Genomic DNA, 16,850 nt, shown 5'->3' with positions numbered 1-16,850 from the left:
TAATAAAGATAGAAGTATGAGAACTAAAATGCATGTGGTCGTCGTGGCCGAGCGGTTAAGGCGATGGACTAGAAATCCATTGGGGTCTCCCCGCGTAGGTTCGAATCCTATCGGCGACGTTGCTTTTGGATTTTATTCATGGTCAGGGAAAAGTGTAAATGGATTCAATCGAAACACAGGTAAACATTAGATCATTCTCAACTGAGAAGAAGAAAAATAGAACGGTTAAAAAGAACGAATGTTTATTTTCAATCGTATATTATCATATAGATCTGATTGATACATAATAAAGATAGAAGTATGAGAACTAAAATGCATGTGGTCGTCGTGGCCGAGCGGTTAAGGCGATGGACTAGAAATCCATTGGGGTCTCCCCGCATAGGTTCGAATCCTATCGGCGACGTTGCTTTTGGATTTTATTCATGGTCAGGGAAAAGTGTAAATGGATTCAATCGAAACACAGGAAAACATTAGATTATTCTCAACTTAGAAGAACAAAAACAGACCGGTTGGACAGGGCGAATCGTAATTTTTAATCGTATAATATCATAAAGATCTGATTGATACATAATAAAGATAGAAGTATGAGAACTAAAATGCATGTGGTCGTCGTGGCCGAGCGGTTAAGGCGATGGACTAGAAATCTCCCCGCATAGGTTCGAATCCTATCGGCGACGTTGCTTTTGGATTTTTTCATGGTCAGGGAAAAGTGTAAATGGATTCAATCGAAACACAGGTAAACATTAGATCATTCTCAACTGAGAAGAAGCAAAATAGAACGGTTAAAAAGAAGGAATGTTCATTTTTAATCGTATAATATCAGAAAGATCTGATTGATACATAATAAAGATAAAAGTATGAGAACTAAAATGCATGTGGTCGTCCTGGCCGAGCGGTTAAGTTTATGGACTATAAATCCATTGGGGTCTCCCCGCATAGGTTCGAATCCTATCGGCGACGTTGCTTTTGGATTTTATTCATGGTCAGGGAAAAGTGTAAATGGATTCAATCGAAACACACGTAAACATTAGATCATTCTCAACTGAGAAGAAGCAAAATAGAACGGTTAAAAAAAGAAATGTTCATTTTTAATCTTATAATATCATAAAGATCTGATTGATACATAATAAAGATAGAAGTATGAGAACTAAAATGCTGTGGTCGTCGTGGCCGAGCGGTTAAGGTTATGGACTAGAAATCCATTGGGGTCTCCCCGCATAGGTTCGAATCCTATCGGCGACGTTGCTTTTGGATTTTATTCATGGTCAGGGAAAAGTGTAAATGGATTCAATCGAAACACAGGAAAACATTAGATTATTCTCAACTAAGAAGAACAAAAACAGAACGGTTGGACAGGAGGAATTGTAATTTTTAATCGTATAATATCATATAGATCTGATTGATACATAATAAAGATAGACGTATGAGAACTAAAATGCATGTGGTCGTCGTGGCCGAGCGGTTAAGGCGATGGACTAGAAATCCATTGGGGTCTCCCCGCATAGGTTCGAATCCTATCGGCGACGTTGCTTTTGGATTTTATTCATGGTCAGGGAAAAGTGTAAATGGATTCAATCGAAACACAGGAAAACATTAGATTATTCTCAACTTAGAAGAACAAAAACAGAACGGTTGGACAGGAGGAATTGTAATTTTTACTCGTATAATATCATAAAGATCTGATTGATACATAATAAAGATAGAAGTATCAGAACTAAAACGCATGTGGTCGTCGTGGCCGAGCGGTTAAGGCGATGGACTAGAAATCCATTGGGGTCTCCCCGCATAGGTTCGAATCCTATCGGCGACGTTGCTTTTGGATTTTATTCATGGTCAGGGAAAAGTGTAAATGGATTCAATCGAAACACAGGTAAACATTAGATCATTCTCAACTGAGAAGAAGCAAAATAGAACGGTTAAAAAGAAGGAATGTTTATTTTTAATCGTATAATATCATAAAGATCTGATTGATACATAATAAAGATAAAAGTATGAGAACTAAAATGCATGTGGTCGGCGTGGCCGAGCGCTTAAGGCGATGGACTAGAAATCTATTGGGGTCTCCCCGCATAGGTTCGAATCCTATCGACGACGTTGCTTTTGGATTTTATTCATGGTCAGGGAAAAGTGTAAATGGATTCAATCGAAACACAGGAAAACATTAGATTATTCTCAACTAAGAAGAACAAAAACAGAACGGTTGGACAGGACGAATCGTAAGTTTTAATCGTATAATATCATATAGATCTGATTGATACATAATAAAGATAGACGTATGAGAACTAAAATGCATGTGGTCGTCGTGGCCGAGCAGTTAAAGCGATGGACTAGAAATCCATTGGGGTCTCCCCGCATAGGTTCGAATCCTATCGGCGACGTTGCTTTTGGATTTTATTCATGGTCAGGGAAAAGTGTAAATGGATTCAATCGAAACACAGGAAAACATTAGATTATTCTCAACTAAGAAGAACAAAAACAGAACGGTTGGACAGGAGGAATTGTAATTTTTAATCGTATAATATCATAAAGATCTGATTGATACATAATAAAGATAGAAGTATTAGAACTAAAATGCATGTGGTCGTCGTGGCCGAGCGGTTAAGGTGATGGACTAGAAATCCATTGGGGTCTCCCCGCATAGGTTCGAATCCTATCGGCGACGTTGCTTTTGGATTTTATTCATGGTCAGGGAAAAGTGTAAATGGATTCAATCCAAACACAGGTAAACATTAGATCATTCTCAACTGAGAAGAAGCAAAATAGAACGGTTAAAAGAACGAATGTTCATTTTTAATCGTATAATATCATACAGATCTGATTGATACATAATAAAGATAGAAGTATGAGAACTAAAATGCATGAGGTCGTCGTGGCCGAGCGGTTATGGCGATGGACTAGAAATCCATTGGTGTCTCCCCGCATAGGTTCGAATGCTATCGGCGACGTTGCTTTTGGATTTTATTCATGGTCAGGGAAAAGTGTAAATGGATTCAATCGAAACACAGGAAAACATTAGATTATTCTCAACTAAGAAGAACAAAAACAGAACGGTTGGACAGGAGGAATTGTAATTTTTAATCGTATAATATCATAAAGATCTGATTGATACATAATAAAGATAGAAGTATGAGAACTAAAATGCATGTGGTCGTCGTGGCCGAGCGGTTAGGGCGATGGACTAGAAATCCATTGGGGTCTCCCCGCATAGGTTCGAATCCTATCGGCGACGTTGCTTTTGGATTTTATTCATGGTCAGGGAAAAGTGTAAATGGATTCAATCGAAACACAGGTAAACATTAGATCATTCTCAACTGAGAAGAAGCAAAATAGAACGGTTAAAAAGAAGGAATGTTTATTTTTAATCGTATAATATCATAAAGATCTGATTGATACATAATAAAGATAGAAGTATGAGAACTAAAAGGCATGTGGTCGTCGTGGCCGAGCGGTTAAGGCGATGGACTAGAAATCCATTGGGGTCTCCCCGCATAGGTTCGAATCCTATCGGCGACGTTGGTTTTGGATTTTATTCATGGTCAGGGAAAAGTGTAAATGGATTCAATCGAAACACAGGAAAACATTAGATTATTCTCAACTTAGAAGAACAAAAACAGAACGGTTGGACAGGAGGAATTGTCATTTTTTATCGTATAATATCATAAAGATCTGATTGATACATAATAAAAATAGAAGTATTAGAACTAAAATACATGTGGTCGTCGTGGCCGAGCGGTTAAGGCGATGGACTAGAAATCTATTGGGGTCTCCCCGCAGAGGTTCGAATCCTATCGGCGACGTTGCTTTTGGATTTTATTCATGGTCAGGGAAAAGTGTAAATGGATTCAATCGAAACACAGGAAAACATTAGATTATTCTCAACTAAGAAGAACAAAAACAGAACGGTTGGACAGGAGGAATTGTAATTTTTAATCGTATAATATCATAAAGATCTGATTGATACATAATAAAGATAGAAGTATGAAAACTAAAATGCATGTGGTCGTCGTGGCCGAGCGGTTAAGGCGATGGACTAGAAATCCATTGGAGTCTCCCCGAATACGTTCGAATGCTATCGGCGACGTTGCTTTTGGATTTTATTCATGGTCAGGGAAAAGTGTAAATGGATTCAATCGAAACACAGGTAAACATTAGAGTGTTCTCAACTAAGAAGAACAAAAACAGAACGGTTGGACAGGAGGAATTGTAATTTTTAATCGTATAATATCATAAAGATCTGATTGATACATAATAAAGATAGAAGTATGAAAACTAAAATGCCTGTGGTCGTCGTGGCCGAGCGGTGAAGGCGATGGACTATAAATCCATTGGGGTCTCCCCGCATAGGTTCGAATCCTATCGGCGACGTTGCTTTTGGATTTTATTCATGGTCAGGGAAAAGTGTAAATGGATTCAATCGAAACACAGGTAAACATTAGATCATTCTCAACTGAGAAGAAGCAAAATAGAACGGTTAGAAAGAAGGAATGTTTATTTTTAATCGTATAATATCATAAAGATCTGATTGATACATAATAAAGATAGAAGTATGAGAACTAAAATGCATGTGGTCGTCGTGGCCGAGCGGTTAAGGCGATGGACTAGAACACCATTGGGGTCTCCCCGCATAGGTTCGAATCCTATCGGCGACGTTGCTTTTGGATTTTATTCATGGTCAGGGAAAAGTGTAAATGGATTCAATCAAAACACAGGAAAACATCAGATTATTCTCAACTAAGAAGAACAAAAACAGAACGGTTGGACAGGAGGAATTGTAATTTTTAATCGTATAATATCATAAAGATCTGATTGATACATAATAAAGATAGAAGTATGAGAACTAAAATGCATGTGGTCGTCGTGGCCGAGCGGTTAGGCGATGGACTAGAAATCCATTGGGGTCTCCCCGCATAGGTTCGAATCCTATCGGCGACGTTGCTTTTTGATTTTATTCATGGTCAGGGAAAAGTGTAAATGGATTCAATCGAAACACAGGAAAACATTAGATTATTCTCAACTAAGAAGAACAAAAACAGAACGGTTGGACAGGAGGAATTGTAATTTTTAATCGTATAATATCATAAAGATCTGATTGATACATAATAAAGATAGAAGTATGAGAACTAAAAAACATGTGGTCGTCGTGGCCGAGCGGTTAAGGCGATGGACTAGAAATCCATTGGGGTCTCCCCGCGTAGGTTCGAATCCTATCGGCGACGTTATTTTTGGATTTTATTCATGGTCAGGGAAAAGTGTAAATGGATTCAATCGAAACACAGGTAAAAATTAGATCATTCTCCACTGAGAAGAAGCAAAATAGAACGGTTAAAAAGAAGGAATGTTCATTTTTAATCGTATATTATCATAAAGATCTGATATATACATAATAAAGATAGAAGTATGAGAACTAAAATGCATGTGGTCGTCGTGGCCGAGCGGTTAAGGCGATGGACTAGAAATCCATTGGGGTCTCCCCATATAGGTTCGAATCCTATCGGCGACGTTGCTTTTGGATTGTATTCATGGTCAGGGAAAAGTGTAAATGAATTCAATCGAAACACAGGAATACATTAGATTATTCTCAACTAAGAAGAACAAAAACAGAACGGTTGGACAGGAGGAATTGTAATTTTTAATCGTATAATATCATAAAGATCTGATTGATACATAATAAAGATAGAAGTATTAGAACTAAAATGCATGTGGTCGTCGTGGCCGAGCGGTTAAGGCGATGGACTAGAAATCCATTGGGGTCTCCCCGCATAGGTTCGAATCCTATCGGCGACGTTGCTTTTGGATTTTATTCATGGTCAGGGAAAAGTGTAAATGGATTCAATCGAAACACAGGTAAACATTAGATCATTCTCAACTGAGAAGAAGCAAAATGGAACGGTTAAAAAGAAGGAATGTTCATTTTTAATCGTATAATATCATAAAGATCTGATTGATACATAATAAAGATAGAAGTATGAGAACTAAAATGCATGTGGTCGTCGTGGCCGAGCGGTTAAGGCGATGGACTAGAAATCCATTGGGGTTTCCCCGCATATGTTCGAATCCTTTCGGCGACGTTGCATTTGGATTTTATTCATGGTCAGGGAAAAGTTTAAATGGATTCAATCGAAACACAGGTAAACCTTAGATCATTCTAAACTTAGAAGAAGGAAAATGGAACGGTTAAAAAGAATGAATGTTCATTTTTAATCGTATAATATCATAAAGATCTGATTGATACATAATAAAGATAGAAGTATGAGAACTAAAATGCATGTGGTCGTCGTGGCCGAGCGGTTAAGGCGATGGACTAGAAATCCATTGGGGTCTCCCCGCGTAGGTTCGAATCCTATCGGCGACGTTATTTTTGGATTTTATTCATGGTCAGGGAAAAGTGTAAATGGATTCAATCGAAACACAGATAAAAATTAGATCATTCTCCACTGAGAAGAAGCAAAATAGAACGGTTAAAAAGAAGGAATGTTCATTTTTAATCGTATATTATCATAAAGATCTGATATATACATAATAAAGATAGAAGTATGAGAACTAAAATGCATGTGGTCGTCGTGGCCGAGCGGTTAAGGCGATGGACTAGAAATCCATTGGGGTCTCCCCATATAGGTTCGAATCCTATCGGCGACGTTGCTTTTGGATTGTATTCATGGTCAGGGAAAAGTGTAAATGAATTCAATCGAAACACAGGAATACATTAGATTATTCTCAACTAAGAAGAACAAAAACAGAACGGTTGGACAGGAGGAATTGTAATTTTTAATCGTATAATATCATAAAGATCTGATTGATACATAATAAAGATAGAAGTATTAGAACTAAAATGCATGTGGTCGTCGTGGCCGAGCGGTTAAGGCGATGGACTAGAAATCCATTGGGGTCTCCCCGCATAGGTTCGAATCCTATCGGCGACGTTGCTTTTGGATTTTATTCATGGTCAGGGAAAAGTGTAAATGGATTCAATCGAAACACAGGTAAACATTAGATCATTCTCAACTGAGAAGAAGCAAAATGGAACGGTTAAAAAGAAGGAATGTTCATTTTTAATCGTATAATATCATAAAGATCTGATTGATACATAATAAAGATAGAAGTATGAGAACTAAAATGCATGTGGTCGTCGTGGCCGAGCGGTTAAGGCGATGGACTAGAAATCCATTGGGGTTTCCCCGCATATGTTCGAATCCTTTCGGCGACGTTGCATTTGGATTTTATTCATGGTCAGGGAAAAGTTTAAATGGATTCAATCGAAACACAGGTAAACCTTAGATCATTCTAAACTTAGAAGAAGGAAAATGGAACGGTTAAAAAGAATGAATGTTCATTTTTAATCGTATAATATCATAAAGATCTGATTGATACATAATAAAGATAGAAGTATGAGAACTAAAATGCATGTGGTCGTCGTGGCCGAGCGGTTAAGGCGATGGACTAGAAATCCATTGGGGTCTCCCCGCATAGGTTCGAATCCTATCGGCGACGTTGCTTTTGGATTTTATTCATGGTCAGGGAAAAGTGTAAATGGATTCAATCGAAACACAGGAAAACATTAGATTATTCTCGACTGAGAAGAACAAAAACAGAACGGTTGGACAGGAGGAATTGTAATTTTTAATCGTATAATATCACAAAGATTTGATTGATACATAATAAAGATAGAAGTATGAGAACTAAAATGCATGTGGTCGTCGTGGCCGAGCGGTTAAGGCGATGGACTAGAAATCCATTGGGGTCTCCCCGCATAGGTTCGAATCCTATCGGCGAAGTTGCTTTTGGATTTTATTCATGGTCAGGGAAAAGTGTAAATGGATTTAATCGAAACACAGGAAAACATTAGATTGTTCTCAACTAAGAAGAACAAAAACAGAACGGTTGGACAGGAGGAATTGTAATTTTTAATCGTATAATATCATAAAGATCTGATTGATACATAATAAAGATAGAAGTATGAGAACTAAAATGCATGTGGTCGTTGTGGCCGAGCGCTTAAGGCGATGGACTAGAAATCCATTGGGGTCTCCCCGCATAGGTTCGAATCCTATCGGCGACGTTGCTTTTGGATTTTATTCATGGTCAGGGAAAAGTGTAAATGGATTCAATCGAAACACACGTAAACATTAGATCATTCTCAACTGAGAAGAAGCAAAATGGAACGGTTAAAAAAAAAGGAATGTTCATTTTTAATCGTATAATATCATAAAGATCTGATTGATACATAATAAAGATAGAAGTATGAGAACTAAAATGCATGTGGTCGTCGTGGCCGAGCGGTTAAGGCGATGGACTAGAAATCCATTGGGGTTTCCCCGCATATGTTCGAATCCTTTCGGCGACGTTGCATTTGGATTTTATTCATGGTCAGGGAAAAGTTTAAATGGATTCAATCGAAACACAGGTAAACCTTAGATCATTCTAAACTTAGAAGAAGGAAAATGGAACGGTTAAAAAGAATGAATGTTCATTTTTAATCGTATAATATCATAAAGATCTGATTGATACATAATAAAGATAGAAGTATGAGAACTAAAATGCATGTGGTCGTCGTGGCCGAGCGGTTAAGGCGATGGACTAGAAATCCATTGGGGTCTCCCCGCATAGGTTCGAATCCTATCGGCGACGTTGGTTTTGGATTTTATTCATGGTCAGGGAAAAGTGTAAATGGATTCAATCGAAACTCAGGAAAACATTAGATTATTCTCAACTAAGAAGAACAAAAGCAGAACGGTTGGACAGGAGGAATTGTAATTTTAATCGTATAATATCATAAAGATCTGATTGATACATAATAAAGATAGAAGTATGAGAACTAAAATGCATGTGGTCGTGTTGGGCGAGCGGTTAAGGCGATGGACTAGAAATCCATTGGGGTCTCCCCGCATAGGTTCGAATCCTATCGGCGACGTTGCTTTTGAATTTTATTCATGGTCAGGGAAAAGTGTAAATGGATTCAATTTAAACACAGGAAAACATTAGATTATTCTCAACTAAGAAGAACAAAAACAGAACGGTTGGACAGGAGGAATTGTAATTTTTAATCGTATAATATCATAAAGATCTGATTGATACATAATAAAGATAGAAGTATGAGCACTAAAATGCATGTGGTCGTCGTGGCCGAGCGGTTAAGGCGATGGACTAGAAATCGAAACACAGGTAAACATTAGATCATTCTCAACTGAGAAGAAGCGAAATAGAACGGTTAAAAAGAACGAATGTTCATTTTTAATCGTATAATATCATAAAGATCTGATTGATACATAATAAAGATAGAAGTATGAGAACTAAAATGCATGTGGTCGTCGTGTCCGAGCGGTTTATGTTATGGACAAGAAATCCATTGGGGTCTCCCCGCATAGGTTCGAATCCTATCGGCGACGTTGCTTTTGGATTTTTTCATGGTCAGGGAAAAGTGTAAATGGATTCAATCGAAACACAGGAAAACATTAGATTATTCACAACTAAGAAGAACAAAAACAGAACGGGTGGACAGGAGGAATTGTAATTTTTAATCGTATAATATCATAAAGATCTGATTGATACATAATAAAGATAGAAGTATGAGAACTAAAATGCATGTGGTCGTCGTGGCCGAGCGGTTAAGGCGATGGACTAGAAATCCATTGGGGTCTCCCCGCATAGGTTCGAATCCTATCGGCGACGTTGCTTTTGGATTATATTCATGGTCAGGGAAAAGTGTAAATGGATTCAATCCAAACACAGGTAAACATTAGATCATTCTCAACTGAGAAGAAGCAAAATAGAACGGTTAAAAAGAAGGAATGTTCATTTTTAATCGTATAATATCATAAAGATCTGATATATACATAATAAAGATAGAAGTATGAGAACTAAAATGCGTGTGGTCGTCGTGGCCGAGCGGTTAAGTTTATGGACTAGAAATCCATTGGGGTCTCCCCGCATAGGTTCGAATGCTATCGGCGACGTTGCTTTTGGATTTTATTCATGGTCAGGGAAAAGTATAAATGGATTCAATCGAAACACAGGAAAACATTAGATTATTCTCAACTAAGAAGAAGCAAAATAGAACGGTTAGAAAGAAGGAATGTTTATTTTTAATCGTATAATATCATAAAGATCTGATTGATACATAATAAAGATAGAAGTATGAGAACTAAAATGCATGTGGTCGTCGTGGCCGAGCGGTTAAGGCGATGGACTAGAAATCCATTGGGGTCTCCCCGCATAGGTTCGAATCCTATCGGCGACGTTGCTTTTGGATTTTATTCATGGTCAGGGAAAAGTGTAAATGGATTCAATCGAAACACAGGAAAACATTAGATTATTCTCAACTAAGAAGAACAAAAACAGAACGGTTGGACAGGAGGAATTCTAATTTTTAATCGTATAATATCATAAAGATCTGATTGATACATAATAAAGATAGAAGTATGAGAACTAAAATGCATGTGGTCGTCGTGGCCGAGCGGTTTATGTTATGGACAAGAAATCCATTGGGGTCTCCCCGCATAGGTTCGAATCCTATCGGCGACGTTGCTTTTGGATTTTTTCATGGTCAGGGAAAAGTGTAAATGGATTCAATCGAAACACAGGAAAACATTAGATTATTCTCAACAAAGAAGAACAAAAACAGAAAGGTTGGACAGGAGGAATTGTAATTTTTAATCGTATAATATCATAAAGATCTGATTGATACATAATAAAGATAGAAGTATGAGAACTGAAATGCATGGGGTCGTCGTGGCCGAGATGTTAAGTTTATGGACTATAAATCCATTGGGGTCTCCCCGCATAGGTTCGAATCCTATCGGCGACGTTGCTTTTGGATTTTATTCATGGTCAGGGAAAAGTGTAAATGGATTCAATCGAAACACACGTAAACATTAGATCATTCTCAAATGAGAAGAAGCAAAATAGAACGGTTAGAAAGAAGGAATGTTTATTTTTAATCGTATAATATCATAAAGATCTGATTGATACATAATAAAGATAGAAGTATGAGAACTAAAATGCATGTGGTCGTCGTGGCCGAGCGGTTAAGGCGATGGACTAGAAATCCATTGGGGTCTCCCCGCATAGGTTCGAATCCTATCGACGACGTTGCTTTTGGATTTTATTCATGGTCAGGGAAAAGTGTAAATGGATTCAATCGAAACACAGGAAAACATTAGATTATTCTCAACTAAGAAGAACAAAAACAGAACGGTTGAACAGAGGAATTGTAATATTTAATCGTATAATATCATAAAGATCTGATTGATACATAATAAAGATAGAAGTATTAGAACTAAAATGCATGTGGTCGTCGTGGCCGAGCGGTTAAGGCGATGGATTAGAAATCCAATAAGGTCTCCCCGCATAGGTTCGAATCCTATCGGCGACGTTGCTTTTGGATTTTATTCATGGTCAGGGAAAAGTGTAAATGGATTCAATCGAAACACAGGTAAACATTAGATCATTCTCAACTGAGAAGAAGCAAAATAGAACGGTTAGAAAGAAGGAATGTTCATTTTTAATCGTATAATATCATAAAGATCTGATTGATACATAATAAAGATAGAAGTATGAGAACTAAAATGCGTGTGGTCGTCGTGGCCGAGCGGTTAAGGCGATGGAGTAGAAATCCATTGGGGTCTCCCCGCATATGTTCGAATCCTATCGGCGACGTTGCTTTTGGATTTTATTCATGGTCAGGGAAAAGTGTAAATGGATTCAATCGAAACACAGGTAAACATTAGATCATTCTCAACTGAGAAGAAGCAAAATAGAACGGTTTAAAAGAACGAATGTTCATTTTTAATCGTATAATATCATAAAGATCTGATTGATACATAATAAAGATAGAAGTATGAGACCTTAAATGCATGTGGTCGTCGTGGCCGAGCGGTTAAGGCGATGGACTAGAAATCCATTGGGGTCTCCCCGCATAGGTTCGAATCCTATGGGCGACGTTGCTTTTGGATTTTATTCATGGTCAGGGAAAAGTGTAAATGGATTCAATCGAAACACAGGTAAACATTAGATCATTCTCAACTGAGAAGAAGCAAAATAGAACGGTTAAAAAGAACGAATGTTCATTTTTAATCGTATAATATCATAAAGATCTGATTGATACATAATAAAGATAGAAGTATGAGAACTAAAATGCATGTGGTCGTCGTGGCCGAGCGGTTAAGGCGATGGACTAGAAATCCATTGGGGTCTCCCCGCATAGGTTCGAATCCTATCGGCGACGTTGCTTTTGGATTTTATTCATGGTCAGGGAAAAGTGTAAATGGATTCAATCGAAACACAGGAAAACATTAGATTATTCTCAACTAAGAAGAACAAAAACAGAACGGTTGGACAGGAGGAATTGTCATTTTTAATCGTATAATATCATAAAGATCTGATTGATACTTAATAAAGATAGAAGTATGATAACTAAAATGCATGTGGTCGTCGTGGGCGAGCGGTTAAGGCGATGGATTAGAAATCTATTGGGGTCTCCCCGCATAGGTTCGCATCCTATCGACGACGTTGCTTTTGGATTATATTCATGGTCAGGAAAAAGTGTAAATGGATTCAATCGAAACACAGGTAACCATTAGATAATTCTCAACTGAGAAGAAGCAAAATAGAACGGTTAGAAAGAAGGAATGTTTATTTTTAATCGTATAATATCATAAAGATCTGATTGATACATAATAAAGATAGAAGTATGAGAACTAAAATGCGTGTGGTCGTCGTGGCCGAGCGGTTAAGGCGATGGAGTAGAAATCCATTAAGGTCTCCCCGCATAGGTTCGAATCCTATGGGCGACGTTGCTTTTGGATTTTATTCATGGTCAGGGAAAAGTGTAAATGGATTCAATCGAAACACAGGTAAACATTAGATCATTCTCAACTGAGAAGAAGACAAATAGAACGGTTTAAAAGAACGAATGTTCATTTTTAATCGTATAATATCATAAAGATCTGATTGATACATAATAAAGATAGAAGTATGAGACCTTAAATGCATGTGGTCGTCGTGGCCGAGCGGTTAAGGCGATGGACTAGAAATCCATTGGGGTCTCCCCGCATAGGTTCGAATCCTATGGGCGACGTTGCTTTTGGATTTTATTCATGGTCAGGGAAAAGTGTAAATGGATTCAATCGAAACACAGGTAAACATTAGATAATTCTCAACTGAGAAGAAGCAAAATAGAACGGTTAAAAAGAACGAATGTTCATTTTAATCGTATAATATCATAAAGATCTGATTGATACATAATAAAGATAGAAGTATGAGAACTAAAATGCATGTGGTCGTCGTGGTCGAGCGGTTAAGGCGATGGACTAGAAATCCATTGGGGTCTCCCCGCATAGGTTCGAATCCTATCGGCGACGTTGCTTTTGGATTTTATTCATGGTCAGGGAAAAGTGTAAATGGATTCAATCGAAACACAGGGAAACATTAGATTATTCTCAAATAAGAAGAACAAAAACAGAACGGTTGGACAGGAGGAATTGTAATTTTTAATCGTATAATATCATAAAGATCTGATTGATACTTAATAAAGATAGAAGTATGATAACTAAAATGCATGTGGTCGTCGTGTCCCAGCGGTTAAGGCGATGGACTAGAAATCCATTGGGGTCTCCCCGCATAGGTTCGAATGCTATCGGCGACGTTGCTTTTGGATTTTATTCATGGTCAGGGAAAAGTATAAATGGATTCAATCGAAACACAGGAAAACATTAGATTATTCTCAACTAAGAAGAACAAAAACAGAACGGTTGGACAGGAGGAATTGTAATTCTTAATCGTATAATATCATAAAGATCTGATTGATACATAATAAAGATAGAAGTATTAGAACTAAAATGCATGTGGTCGTCGTGGCCGAGCGGTTATGGCGATGAACTAGAAATCCATTGGGGTCTCCCCGCATAGGTTCGAATCCTATTTGCGACGTTGCTTATGGATTTTATTCATGGTCAGGGAAAAGTGTAAATGGATTCAATCGAAACACAGGAAAACATTAGATTATTCTCAACTAAGAAGAACAAAAACAGAACGGTTGGACAGGAGGAATTGTAATTTTTAATCATATAATATCATAAAGATCTGATTGATACATAATAAAGATAGAAGTATGAGAACTAAAATGCATGTGGTCGTCGTGGCCGAGCGGTGAAGGCGATAGACTAGAAATCCATTGGGGTCTCCCCGCATAGGTTCGAATCCTATCGTTGACGTTGCTTTTGGATTTTATTCATGGTCAGGGAAAAGTGTAAACGGATTCAATCGAAACACAGGTAAACATTAGATCATTCTCAACTGAGAAGAAGCAAAATAGAACGGTTAGAAAGAAGGAATGTTTATTTTTAATCGTATAATATCATAAAGATCTGATTGATACATAATAAAGATAGAAGTATGAGAACTAAAATGCATGTGGTCGTCGTGGCCGAGCGGTTAAGGCGATGGACTAGAAATCCATTGGGGTCTCCCCGCATAGGTTCGAATCCTATCGGCGACGTTGCTTTTGGATTTTATTCATGGTCAGGGAAAAGTGTAAATGGATTCCATCCAAACACAGGTAAACATTAGATCATTCTCAACTGAGAAGAAGCAAAATAGAACGGTTAAAAAGAACGAATGTTCATTTTTAATCGTATAATATCATACAGATCTGATTGATACATAATAAAGATAGAAGTATGAGAACTAAAATGCATGTGGTCGTTGTGGCCGAGCGGTTAAGGCGATGGACTAGAAATCCATTGGGGTCTCCCCGCATAGGTTCGAATGCTATCGGCGACGTTGCTTTTGGATTTTATTCATGGTCAGGGAAAAGTATAAATGGATTCCATCGAAACACAGGAAAACATTAGATTATTCTCAACTAAGAAGAACAAAAACAGAACGGTTGGACAGGAGGAATTGTAATTTTTAATCGTATAATATCATAAAGATCTGATTGATACATAATAAAGATAGAAGTATGAGAACTAAAATGCATGTGGTCGTCGTGGCCGAGCGGTTAAGGCGATGGACTAGAAATCCTTTGGGGTCTCCCCGCATAGGTTCGAATCCTATCGGCGACGTTGCTTTTGGATTTTATTCATGGTCAGGGAAAAGTGTAAATGGATTCAATCGAAACACAGGAAAACATTAGATTATTTTCAACAAAGAAGAACAAAAACAGAACGGTTGGACAGGAGGAATTGCAATTTTTAATCGTATAATATCATAAAGATCTGATTGATACATAATAAAGATAGATGTATGAGAACTGAAATGCATGTGGTCGTCGTGGCCGAGCGGTTAAGTTTATGGACTATAAATCCATTGGGGTCTCCCCGCATAGGTTCGAATCCTATCGGCGACGTTGCTTTTGGATTTTATTCATGGTCAGGGAAAAGTGTAAATGGATTCAATCGAAACACACGTAAACATTAGATCATTCTCAAATGAGAAGAAGCAAAATAGAACGGTTAGAAAGAAGGAATGTTTGTTTTTAATCGTATAATATCATAAAGATCTGATTGATACATAATAAAGATAGAAGTATGAGAACTAAAATGCATGTGGTCGTCGTGGCCGAGCGGTTAAGGCGATGGACTAGAAATCCATTGGGGTCTCCCCGCATAGGTTCGAATCCTATCGACGACGTTGCTTTTGGATTTTATTCATGGTCAGGGAAAAGTGTAAATGGATTCAATCGAAACACAGGTAAACATTAGATCATTCTCAACTGAGAAGAAGCAAAATAGAACGGTTAAAAAGAAGGAATGTTCATTTTTAATCGTATAATATCATAAAGATCTGATATATACATAATAAAGATATAAGTATGAGAACTAAAACGCATGTGGTCGTCGTGGCCGAGCGGTTAAGTTTATGGACTAGAAATCCATTGGGGTCTCCCCGCATTGGTTCGAATCCTATCGGCGACGTTGCTTTTGGATTTTATTCATGGTCAGGGAAAAGTGTAAATGGATTCAATCGAAACACAGGTAAACATTAGATCATTCTCAACTGAGAAGAAGCAAAATAGAACGGTTAGAAAGAAGGAATGTTCATTTTTTATCGTATAATATCATAAAGATCTGATTGATACATAATAAAGATAGAAGTATGAGAACTAAAATGCGTGTGGTCGTCGTGGCCGAGCGGTTAAGGCGATGGAGTAGAAATCCATTGGGGTCTCCCCGCATATGTTCGAATCCTATCGGCGACGTTGCTTTTGGATTTTATTCATGGTCAGGGAAAAGTGTAAATGGATTCAATCGAAACACAGGTAAACATTAGATCATTCTCAACTGAGAAGAAGCAAAATAGAACGGTTAAAAAGAACGAATGTTCATTTTTAATCGTATAATATCATAAAGATCTGATTGATACATAATAAAGATAGAAGTATGAGAACTAAAATGCATGTGGTCGTCGTGGCCGAGCGGTTAAGGCGATGGACTAGAAATCCATTGGGGTCTCCCCGCATAGGTTCGAATCCTATCGGCGACGTTGCTTTTGGATTTTATTCATGGTCAGGGAAAAGTGTAAATGGATTCAATCGAAACACAGGAAAACATTAGATTATTCTCAACTAAGAAGAACAAAAACAGAACGGTTGGACAGGAGGTCTTGTAATTTTTAATCGTATAAAATCATAAAGATCTGATTGATACATAATAAAGATAGAAGTATGAGAACTGAAATGCATGTGGTCGTCGTGGCCGAGCGGTTAAGGCGATGGACTAGAAATCCATTGGGGTCTCCCCGCGTAGGTTCGAATCCTATCGGCTACGTTGCTTTTGGATTTAGTTCATGGTCAGGGAAAAGTGTAAATGGATTCAATCGAAACACAGGTAAACATTAGATTATTCTCAACTGAG

General features: G+C 37.8%; 58 non-coding genes across 58 annotated transcripts; all 58 read left to right on the top strand.

Moving 5' to 3' along the window:
• The first annotated feature begins 37 nt into the window (after nt 1-37).
• On the top strand, nt 38-119 carry Trnas-aga (transfer RNA serine (anticodon AGA)). Its single transcript has one exon. It is a non-coding gene; the product is annotated as a tRNA-Ser (tRNA).
• Nucleotides 120-321: 202 nt separating this feature from the next.
• Trnas-aga (transfer RNA serine (anticodon AGA)) lies at nt 322-403 on the top strand. The gene has a single exon. It is a non-coding gene; the product is annotated as a tRNA-Ser (tRNA).
• A 202-nt stretch (nt 404-605) lies between these two features.
• Trnas-aga (transfer RNA serine (anticodon AGA)) lies at nt 606-677 on the top strand. The gene has a single exon. It is a non-coding gene; the product is annotated as a tRNA-Ser (tRNA).
• Nucleotides 678-878: 201 nt separating this feature from the next.
• On the top strand, nt 879-960 carry Trnay-aua (transfer RNA tyrosine (anticodon AUA)). The gene has a single exon. It is a non-coding gene; the product is annotated as a tRNA-Tyr (tRNA).
• Nucleotides 961-1,160: 200 nt separating this feature from the next.
• On the top strand, nt 1,161-1,242 carry Trnas-aga (transfer RNA serine (anticodon AGA)). Its single transcript has one exon. It is a non-coding gene; the product is annotated as a tRNA-Ser (tRNA).
• A 202-nt stretch (nt 1,243-1,444) lies between these two features.
• On the top strand, nt 1,445-1,526 carry Trnas-aga (transfer RNA serine (anticodon AGA)). The gene has a single exon. It is a non-coding gene; the product is annotated as a tRNA-Ser (tRNA).
• A 202-nt stretch (nt 1,527-1,728) lies between these two features.
• On the top strand, nt 1,729-1,810 carry Trnas-aga (transfer RNA serine (anticodon AGA)). The gene has a single exon. It is a non-coding gene; the product is annotated as a tRNA-Ser (tRNA).
• A 202-nt stretch (nt 1,811-2,012) lies between these two features.
• Nucleotides 2,013-2,094, top strand: Trnas-aga (transfer RNA serine (anticodon AGA)). The gene has a single exon. It is a non-coding gene; the product is annotated as a tRNA-Ser (tRNA).
• A 202-nt stretch (nt 2,095-2,296) lies between these two features.
• Nucleotides 2,297-2,378, top strand: Trnas-aga (transfer RNA serine (anticodon AGA)). The gene has a single exon. It is a non-coding gene; the product is annotated as a tRNA-Ser (tRNA).
• Nucleotides 2,379-2,580: 202 nt separating this feature from the next.
• Nucleotides 2,581-2,662, top strand: Trnas-aga (transfer RNA serine (anticodon AGA)). Its single transcript has one exon. It is a non-coding gene; the product is annotated as a tRNA-Ser (tRNA).
• A 201-nt stretch (nt 2,663-2,863) lies between these two features.
• Nucleotides 2,864-2,945, top strand: Trnas-aga (transfer RNA serine (anticodon AGA)). Its single transcript has one exon. It is a non-coding gene; the product is annotated as a tRNA-Ser (tRNA).
• Nucleotides 2,946-3,147: 202 nt separating this feature from the next.
• On the top strand, nt 3,148-3,229 carry Trnas-aga (transfer RNA serine (anticodon AGA)). The gene has a single exon. It is a non-coding gene; the product is annotated as a tRNA-Ser (tRNA).
• Nucleotides 3,230-3,431: 202 nt separating this feature from the next.
• Trnas-aga (transfer RNA serine (anticodon AGA)) lies at nt 3,432-3,513 on the top strand. Its single transcript has one exon. It is a non-coding gene; the product is annotated as a tRNA-Ser (tRNA).
• A 202-nt stretch (nt 3,514-3,715) lies between these two features.
• Trnas-aga (transfer RNA serine (anticodon AGA)) lies at nt 3,716-3,797 on the top strand. Its single transcript has one exon. It is a non-coding gene; the product is annotated as a tRNA-Ser (tRNA).
• Nucleotides 3,798-4,283: 486 nt separating this feature from the next.
• On the top strand, nt 4,284-4,365 carry Trnay-aua (transfer RNA tyrosine (anticodon AUA)). The gene has a single exon. It is a non-coding gene; the product is annotated as a tRNA-Tyr (tRNA).
• Nucleotides 4,366-4,567: 202 nt separating this feature from the next.
• Trnas-aga (transfer RNA serine (anticodon AGA)) lies at nt 4,568-4,649 on the top strand. Its single transcript has one exon. It is a non-coding gene; the product is annotated as a tRNA-Ser (tRNA).
• Nucleotides 4,650-4,851: 202 nt separating this feature from the next.
• Nucleotides 4,852-4,932, top strand: Trnas-aga (transfer RNA serine (anticodon AGA)). Its single transcript has one exon. It is a non-coding gene; the product is annotated as a tRNA-Ser (tRNA).
• A 202-nt stretch (nt 4,933-5,134) lies between these two features.
• Nucleotides 5,135-5,216, top strand: Trnas-aga (transfer RNA serine (anticodon AGA)). Its single transcript has one exon. It is a non-coding gene; the product is annotated as a tRNA-Ser (tRNA).
• Nucleotides 5,217-5,418: 202 nt separating this feature from the next.
• On the top strand, nt 5,419-5,500 carry Trnas-aga (transfer RNA serine (anticodon AGA)). Its single transcript has one exon. It is a non-coding gene; the product is annotated as a tRNA-Ser (tRNA).
• Nucleotides 5,501-5,702: 202 nt separating this feature from the next.
• Nucleotides 5,703-5,784, top strand: Trnas-aga (transfer RNA serine (anticodon AGA)). The gene has a single exon. It is a non-coding gene; the product is annotated as a tRNA-Ser (tRNA).
• Nucleotides 5,785-5,986: 202 nt separating this feature from the next.
• Trnas-aga (transfer RNA serine (anticodon AGA)) lies at nt 5,987-6,068 on the top strand. Its single transcript has one exon. It is a non-coding gene; the product is annotated as a tRNA-Ser (tRNA).
• A 202-nt stretch (nt 6,069-6,270) lies between these two features.
• On the top strand, nt 6,271-6,352 carry Trnas-aga (transfer RNA serine (anticodon AGA)). The gene has a single exon. It is a non-coding gene; the product is annotated as a tRNA-Ser (tRNA).
• Nucleotides 6,353-6,554: 202 nt separating this feature from the next.
• Nucleotides 6,555-6,636, top strand: Trnas-aga (transfer RNA serine (anticodon AGA)). Its single transcript has one exon. It is a non-coding gene; the product is annotated as a tRNA-Ser (tRNA).
• Nucleotides 6,637-6,838: 202 nt separating this feature from the next.
• Trnas-aga (transfer RNA serine (anticodon AGA)) lies at nt 6,839-6,920 on the top strand. The gene has a single exon. It is a non-coding gene; the product is annotated as a tRNA-Ser (tRNA).
• A 202-nt stretch (nt 6,921-7,122) lies between these two features.
• Nucleotides 7,123-7,204, top strand: Trnas-aga (transfer RNA serine (anticodon AGA)). The gene has a single exon. It is a non-coding gene; the product is annotated as a tRNA-Ser (tRNA).
• A 202-nt stretch (nt 7,205-7,406) lies between these two features.
• Trnas-aga (transfer RNA serine (anticodon AGA)) lies at nt 7,407-7,488 on the top strand. The gene has a single exon. It is a non-coding gene; the product is annotated as a tRNA-Ser (tRNA).
• A 202-nt stretch (nt 7,489-7,690) lies between these two features.
• Trnas-aga (transfer RNA serine (anticodon AGA)) lies at nt 7,691-7,772 on the top strand. Its single transcript has one exon. It is a non-coding gene; the product is annotated as a tRNA-Ser (tRNA).
• A 202-nt stretch (nt 7,773-7,974) lies between these two features.
• Trnas-aga (transfer RNA serine (anticodon AGA)) lies at nt 7,975-8,056 on the top strand. The gene has a single exon. It is a non-coding gene; the product is annotated as a tRNA-Ser (tRNA).
• A 203-nt stretch (nt 8,057-8,259) lies between these two features.
• On the top strand, nt 8,260-8,341 carry Trnas-aga (transfer RNA serine (anticodon AGA)). Its single transcript has one exon. It is a non-coding gene; the product is annotated as a tRNA-Ser (tRNA).
• Nucleotides 8,342-8,543: 202 nt separating this feature from the next.
• Nucleotides 8,544-8,625, top strand: Trnas-aga (transfer RNA serine (anticodon AGA)). Its single transcript has one exon. It is a non-coding gene; the product is annotated as a tRNA-Ser (tRNA).
• A 201-nt stretch (nt 8,626-8,826) lies between these two features.
• Nucleotides 8,827-8,908, top strand: Trnas-aga (transfer RNA serine (anticodon AGA)). The gene has a single exon. It is a non-coding gene; the product is annotated as a tRNA-Ser (tRNA).
• A 202-nt stretch (nt 8,909-9,110) lies between these two features.
• On the top strand, nt 9,111-9,383 carry Trnas-aga (transfer RNA serine (anticodon AGA)). The gene is made up of 2 exons: nt 9,111-9,147; nt 9,339-9,383. It is a non-coding gene; the product is annotated as a tRNA-Ser (tRNA).
• A 201-nt stretch (nt 9,384-9,584) lies between these two features.
• Trnas-aga (transfer RNA serine (anticodon AGA)) lies at nt 9,585-9,666 on the top strand. Its single transcript has one exon. It is a non-coding gene; the product is annotated as a tRNA-Ser (tRNA).
• A 202-nt stretch (nt 9,667-9,868) lies between these two features.
• Trnas-aga (transfer RNA serine (anticodon AGA)) lies at nt 9,869-9,950 on the top strand. Its single transcript has one exon. It is a non-coding gene; the product is annotated as a tRNA-Ser (tRNA).
• A 202-nt stretch (nt 9,951-10,152) lies between these two features.
• On the top strand, nt 10,153-10,234 carry Trnas-aga (transfer RNA serine (anticodon AGA)). Its single transcript has one exon. It is a non-coding gene; the product is annotated as a tRNA-Ser (tRNA).
• Nucleotides 10,235-10,436: 202 nt separating this feature from the next.
• On the top strand, nt 10,437-10,518 carry Trnas-aga (transfer RNA serine (anticodon AGA)). The gene has a single exon. It is a non-coding gene; the product is annotated as a tRNA-Ser (tRNA).
• A 201-nt stretch (nt 10,519-10,719) lies between these two features.
• Trnay-aua (transfer RNA tyrosine (anticodon AUA)) lies at nt 10,720-10,801 on the top strand. Its single transcript has one exon. It is a non-coding gene; the product is annotated as a tRNA-Tyr (tRNA).
• Nucleotides 10,802-11,003: 202 nt separating this feature from the next.
• Nucleotides 11,004-11,085, top strand: Trnas-aga (transfer RNA serine (anticodon AGA)). Its single transcript has one exon. It is a non-coding gene; the product is annotated as a tRNA-Ser (tRNA).
• Nucleotides 11,086-11,286: 201 nt separating this feature from the next.
• Trnas-aga (transfer RNA serine (anticodon AGA)) lies at nt 11,287-11,368 on the top strand. The gene has a single exon. It is a non-coding gene; the product is annotated as a tRNA-Ser (tRNA).
• Nucleotides 11,369-11,570: 202 nt separating this feature from the next.
• Trnas-aga (transfer RNA serine (anticodon AGA)) lies at nt 11,571-11,652 on the top strand. The gene has a single exon. It is a non-coding gene; the product is annotated as a tRNA-Ser (tRNA).
• A 202-nt stretch (nt 11,653-11,854) lies between these two features.
• Trnas-aga (transfer RNA serine (anticodon AGA)) lies at nt 11,855-11,936 on the top strand. The gene has a single exon. It is a non-coding gene; the product is annotated as a tRNA-Ser (tRNA).
• A 202-nt stretch (nt 11,937-12,138) lies between these two features.
• Trnas-aga (transfer RNA serine (anticodon AGA)) lies at nt 12,139-12,220 on the top strand. Its single transcript has one exon. It is a non-coding gene; the product is annotated as a tRNA-Ser (tRNA).
• A 202-nt stretch (nt 12,221-12,422) lies between these two features.
• Trnas-aga (transfer RNA serine (anticodon AGA)) lies at nt 12,423-12,504 on the top strand. The gene has a single exon. It is a non-coding gene; the product is annotated as a tRNA-Ser (tRNA).
• A 202-nt stretch (nt 12,505-12,706) lies between these two features.
• On the top strand, nt 12,707-12,788 carry Trnas-aga (transfer RNA serine (anticodon AGA)). The gene has a single exon. It is a non-coding gene; the product is annotated as a tRNA-Ser (tRNA).
• Nucleotides 12,789-12,990: 202 nt separating this feature from the next.
• On the top strand, nt 12,991-13,072 carry Trnas-aga (transfer RNA serine (anticodon AGA)). Its single transcript has one exon. It is a non-coding gene; the product is annotated as a tRNA-Ser (tRNA).
• Nucleotides 13,073-13,273: 201 nt separating this feature from the next.
• Trnas-aga (transfer RNA serine (anticodon AGA)) lies at nt 13,274-13,355 on the top strand. Its single transcript has one exon. It is a non-coding gene; the product is annotated as a tRNA-Ser (tRNA).
• Nucleotides 13,356-13,557: 202 nt separating this feature from the next.
• On the top strand, nt 13,558-13,639 carry Trnas-aga (transfer RNA serine (anticodon AGA)). The gene has a single exon. It is a non-coding gene; the product is annotated as a tRNA-Ser (tRNA).
• A 202-nt stretch (nt 13,640-13,841) lies between these two features.
• Trnas-aga (transfer RNA serine (anticodon AGA)) lies at nt 13,842-13,923 on the top strand. The gene has a single exon. It is a non-coding gene; the product is annotated as a tRNA-Ser (tRNA).
• A 202-nt stretch (nt 13,924-14,125) lies between these two features.
• On the top strand, nt 14,126-14,207 carry Trnas-aga (transfer RNA serine (anticodon AGA)). Its single transcript has one exon. It is a non-coding gene; the product is annotated as a tRNA-Ser (tRNA).
• Nucleotides 14,208-14,409: 202 nt separating this feature from the next.
• Nucleotides 14,410-14,491, top strand: Trnas-aga (transfer RNA serine (anticodon AGA)). The gene has a single exon. It is a non-coding gene; the product is annotated as a tRNA-Ser (tRNA).
• A 202-nt stretch (nt 14,492-14,693) lies between these two features.
• Trnas-aga (transfer RNA serine (anticodon AGA)) lies at nt 14,694-14,775 on the top strand. Its single transcript has one exon. It is a non-coding gene; the product is annotated as a tRNA-Ser (tRNA).
• A 202-nt stretch (nt 14,776-14,977) lies between these two features.
• Trnas-aga (transfer RNA serine (anticodon AGA)) lies at nt 14,978-15,059 on the top strand. Its single transcript has one exon. It is a non-coding gene; the product is annotated as a tRNA-Ser (tRNA).
• A 202-nt stretch (nt 15,060-15,261) lies between these two features.
• Trnay-aua (transfer RNA tyrosine (anticodon AUA)) lies at nt 15,262-15,343 on the top strand. Its single transcript has one exon. It is a non-coding gene; the product is annotated as a tRNA-Tyr (tRNA).
• A 202-nt stretch (nt 15,344-15,545) lies between these two features.
• On the top strand, nt 15,546-15,627 carry Trnas-aga (transfer RNA serine (anticodon AGA)). The gene has a single exon. It is a non-coding gene; the product is annotated as a tRNA-Ser (tRNA).
• A 202-nt stretch (nt 15,628-15,829) lies between these two features.
• Trnas-aga (transfer RNA serine (anticodon AGA)) lies at nt 15,830-15,911 on the top strand. The gene has a single exon. It is a non-coding gene; the product is annotated as a tRNA-Ser (tRNA).
• Nucleotides 15,912-16,113: 202 nt separating this feature from the next.
• On the top strand, nt 16,114-16,195 carry Trnas-aga (transfer RNA serine (anticodon AGA)). Its single transcript has one exon. It is a non-coding gene; the product is annotated as a tRNA-Ser (tRNA).
• Nucleotides 16,196-16,397: 202 nt separating this feature from the next.
• Trnas-aga (transfer RNA serine (anticodon AGA)) lies at nt 16,398-16,479 on the top strand. The gene has a single exon. It is a non-coding gene; the product is annotated as a tRNA-Ser (tRNA).
• Nucleotides 16,480-16,681: 202 nt separating this feature from the next.
• Trnas-aga (transfer RNA serine (anticodon AGA)) lies at nt 16,682-16,763 on the top strand. Its single transcript has one exon. It is a non-coding gene; the product is annotated as a tRNA-Ser (tRNA).
• The last annotated feature ends 87 nt before the right edge of the window (nt 16,764-16,850 follow it).

The sequence above is a fragment of the Euprymna scolopes genome, chromosome 7, assembly GCF_053919585.1.
Source record: "Euprymna scolopes isolate OS-2025 chromosome 7, ASM5391958v1, whole genome shotgun sequence".
In the NCBI taxonomy this organism is placed as follows: domain Eukaryota; kingdom Metazoa; phylum Mollusca; class Cephalopoda; order Sepiida; family Sepiolidae; genus Euprymna; species Euprymna scolopes.
The sequence above is the reverse complement of the archived record's forward strand: the minus strand, read 5'-3'. Positions and strand labels throughout refer to the sequence as shown.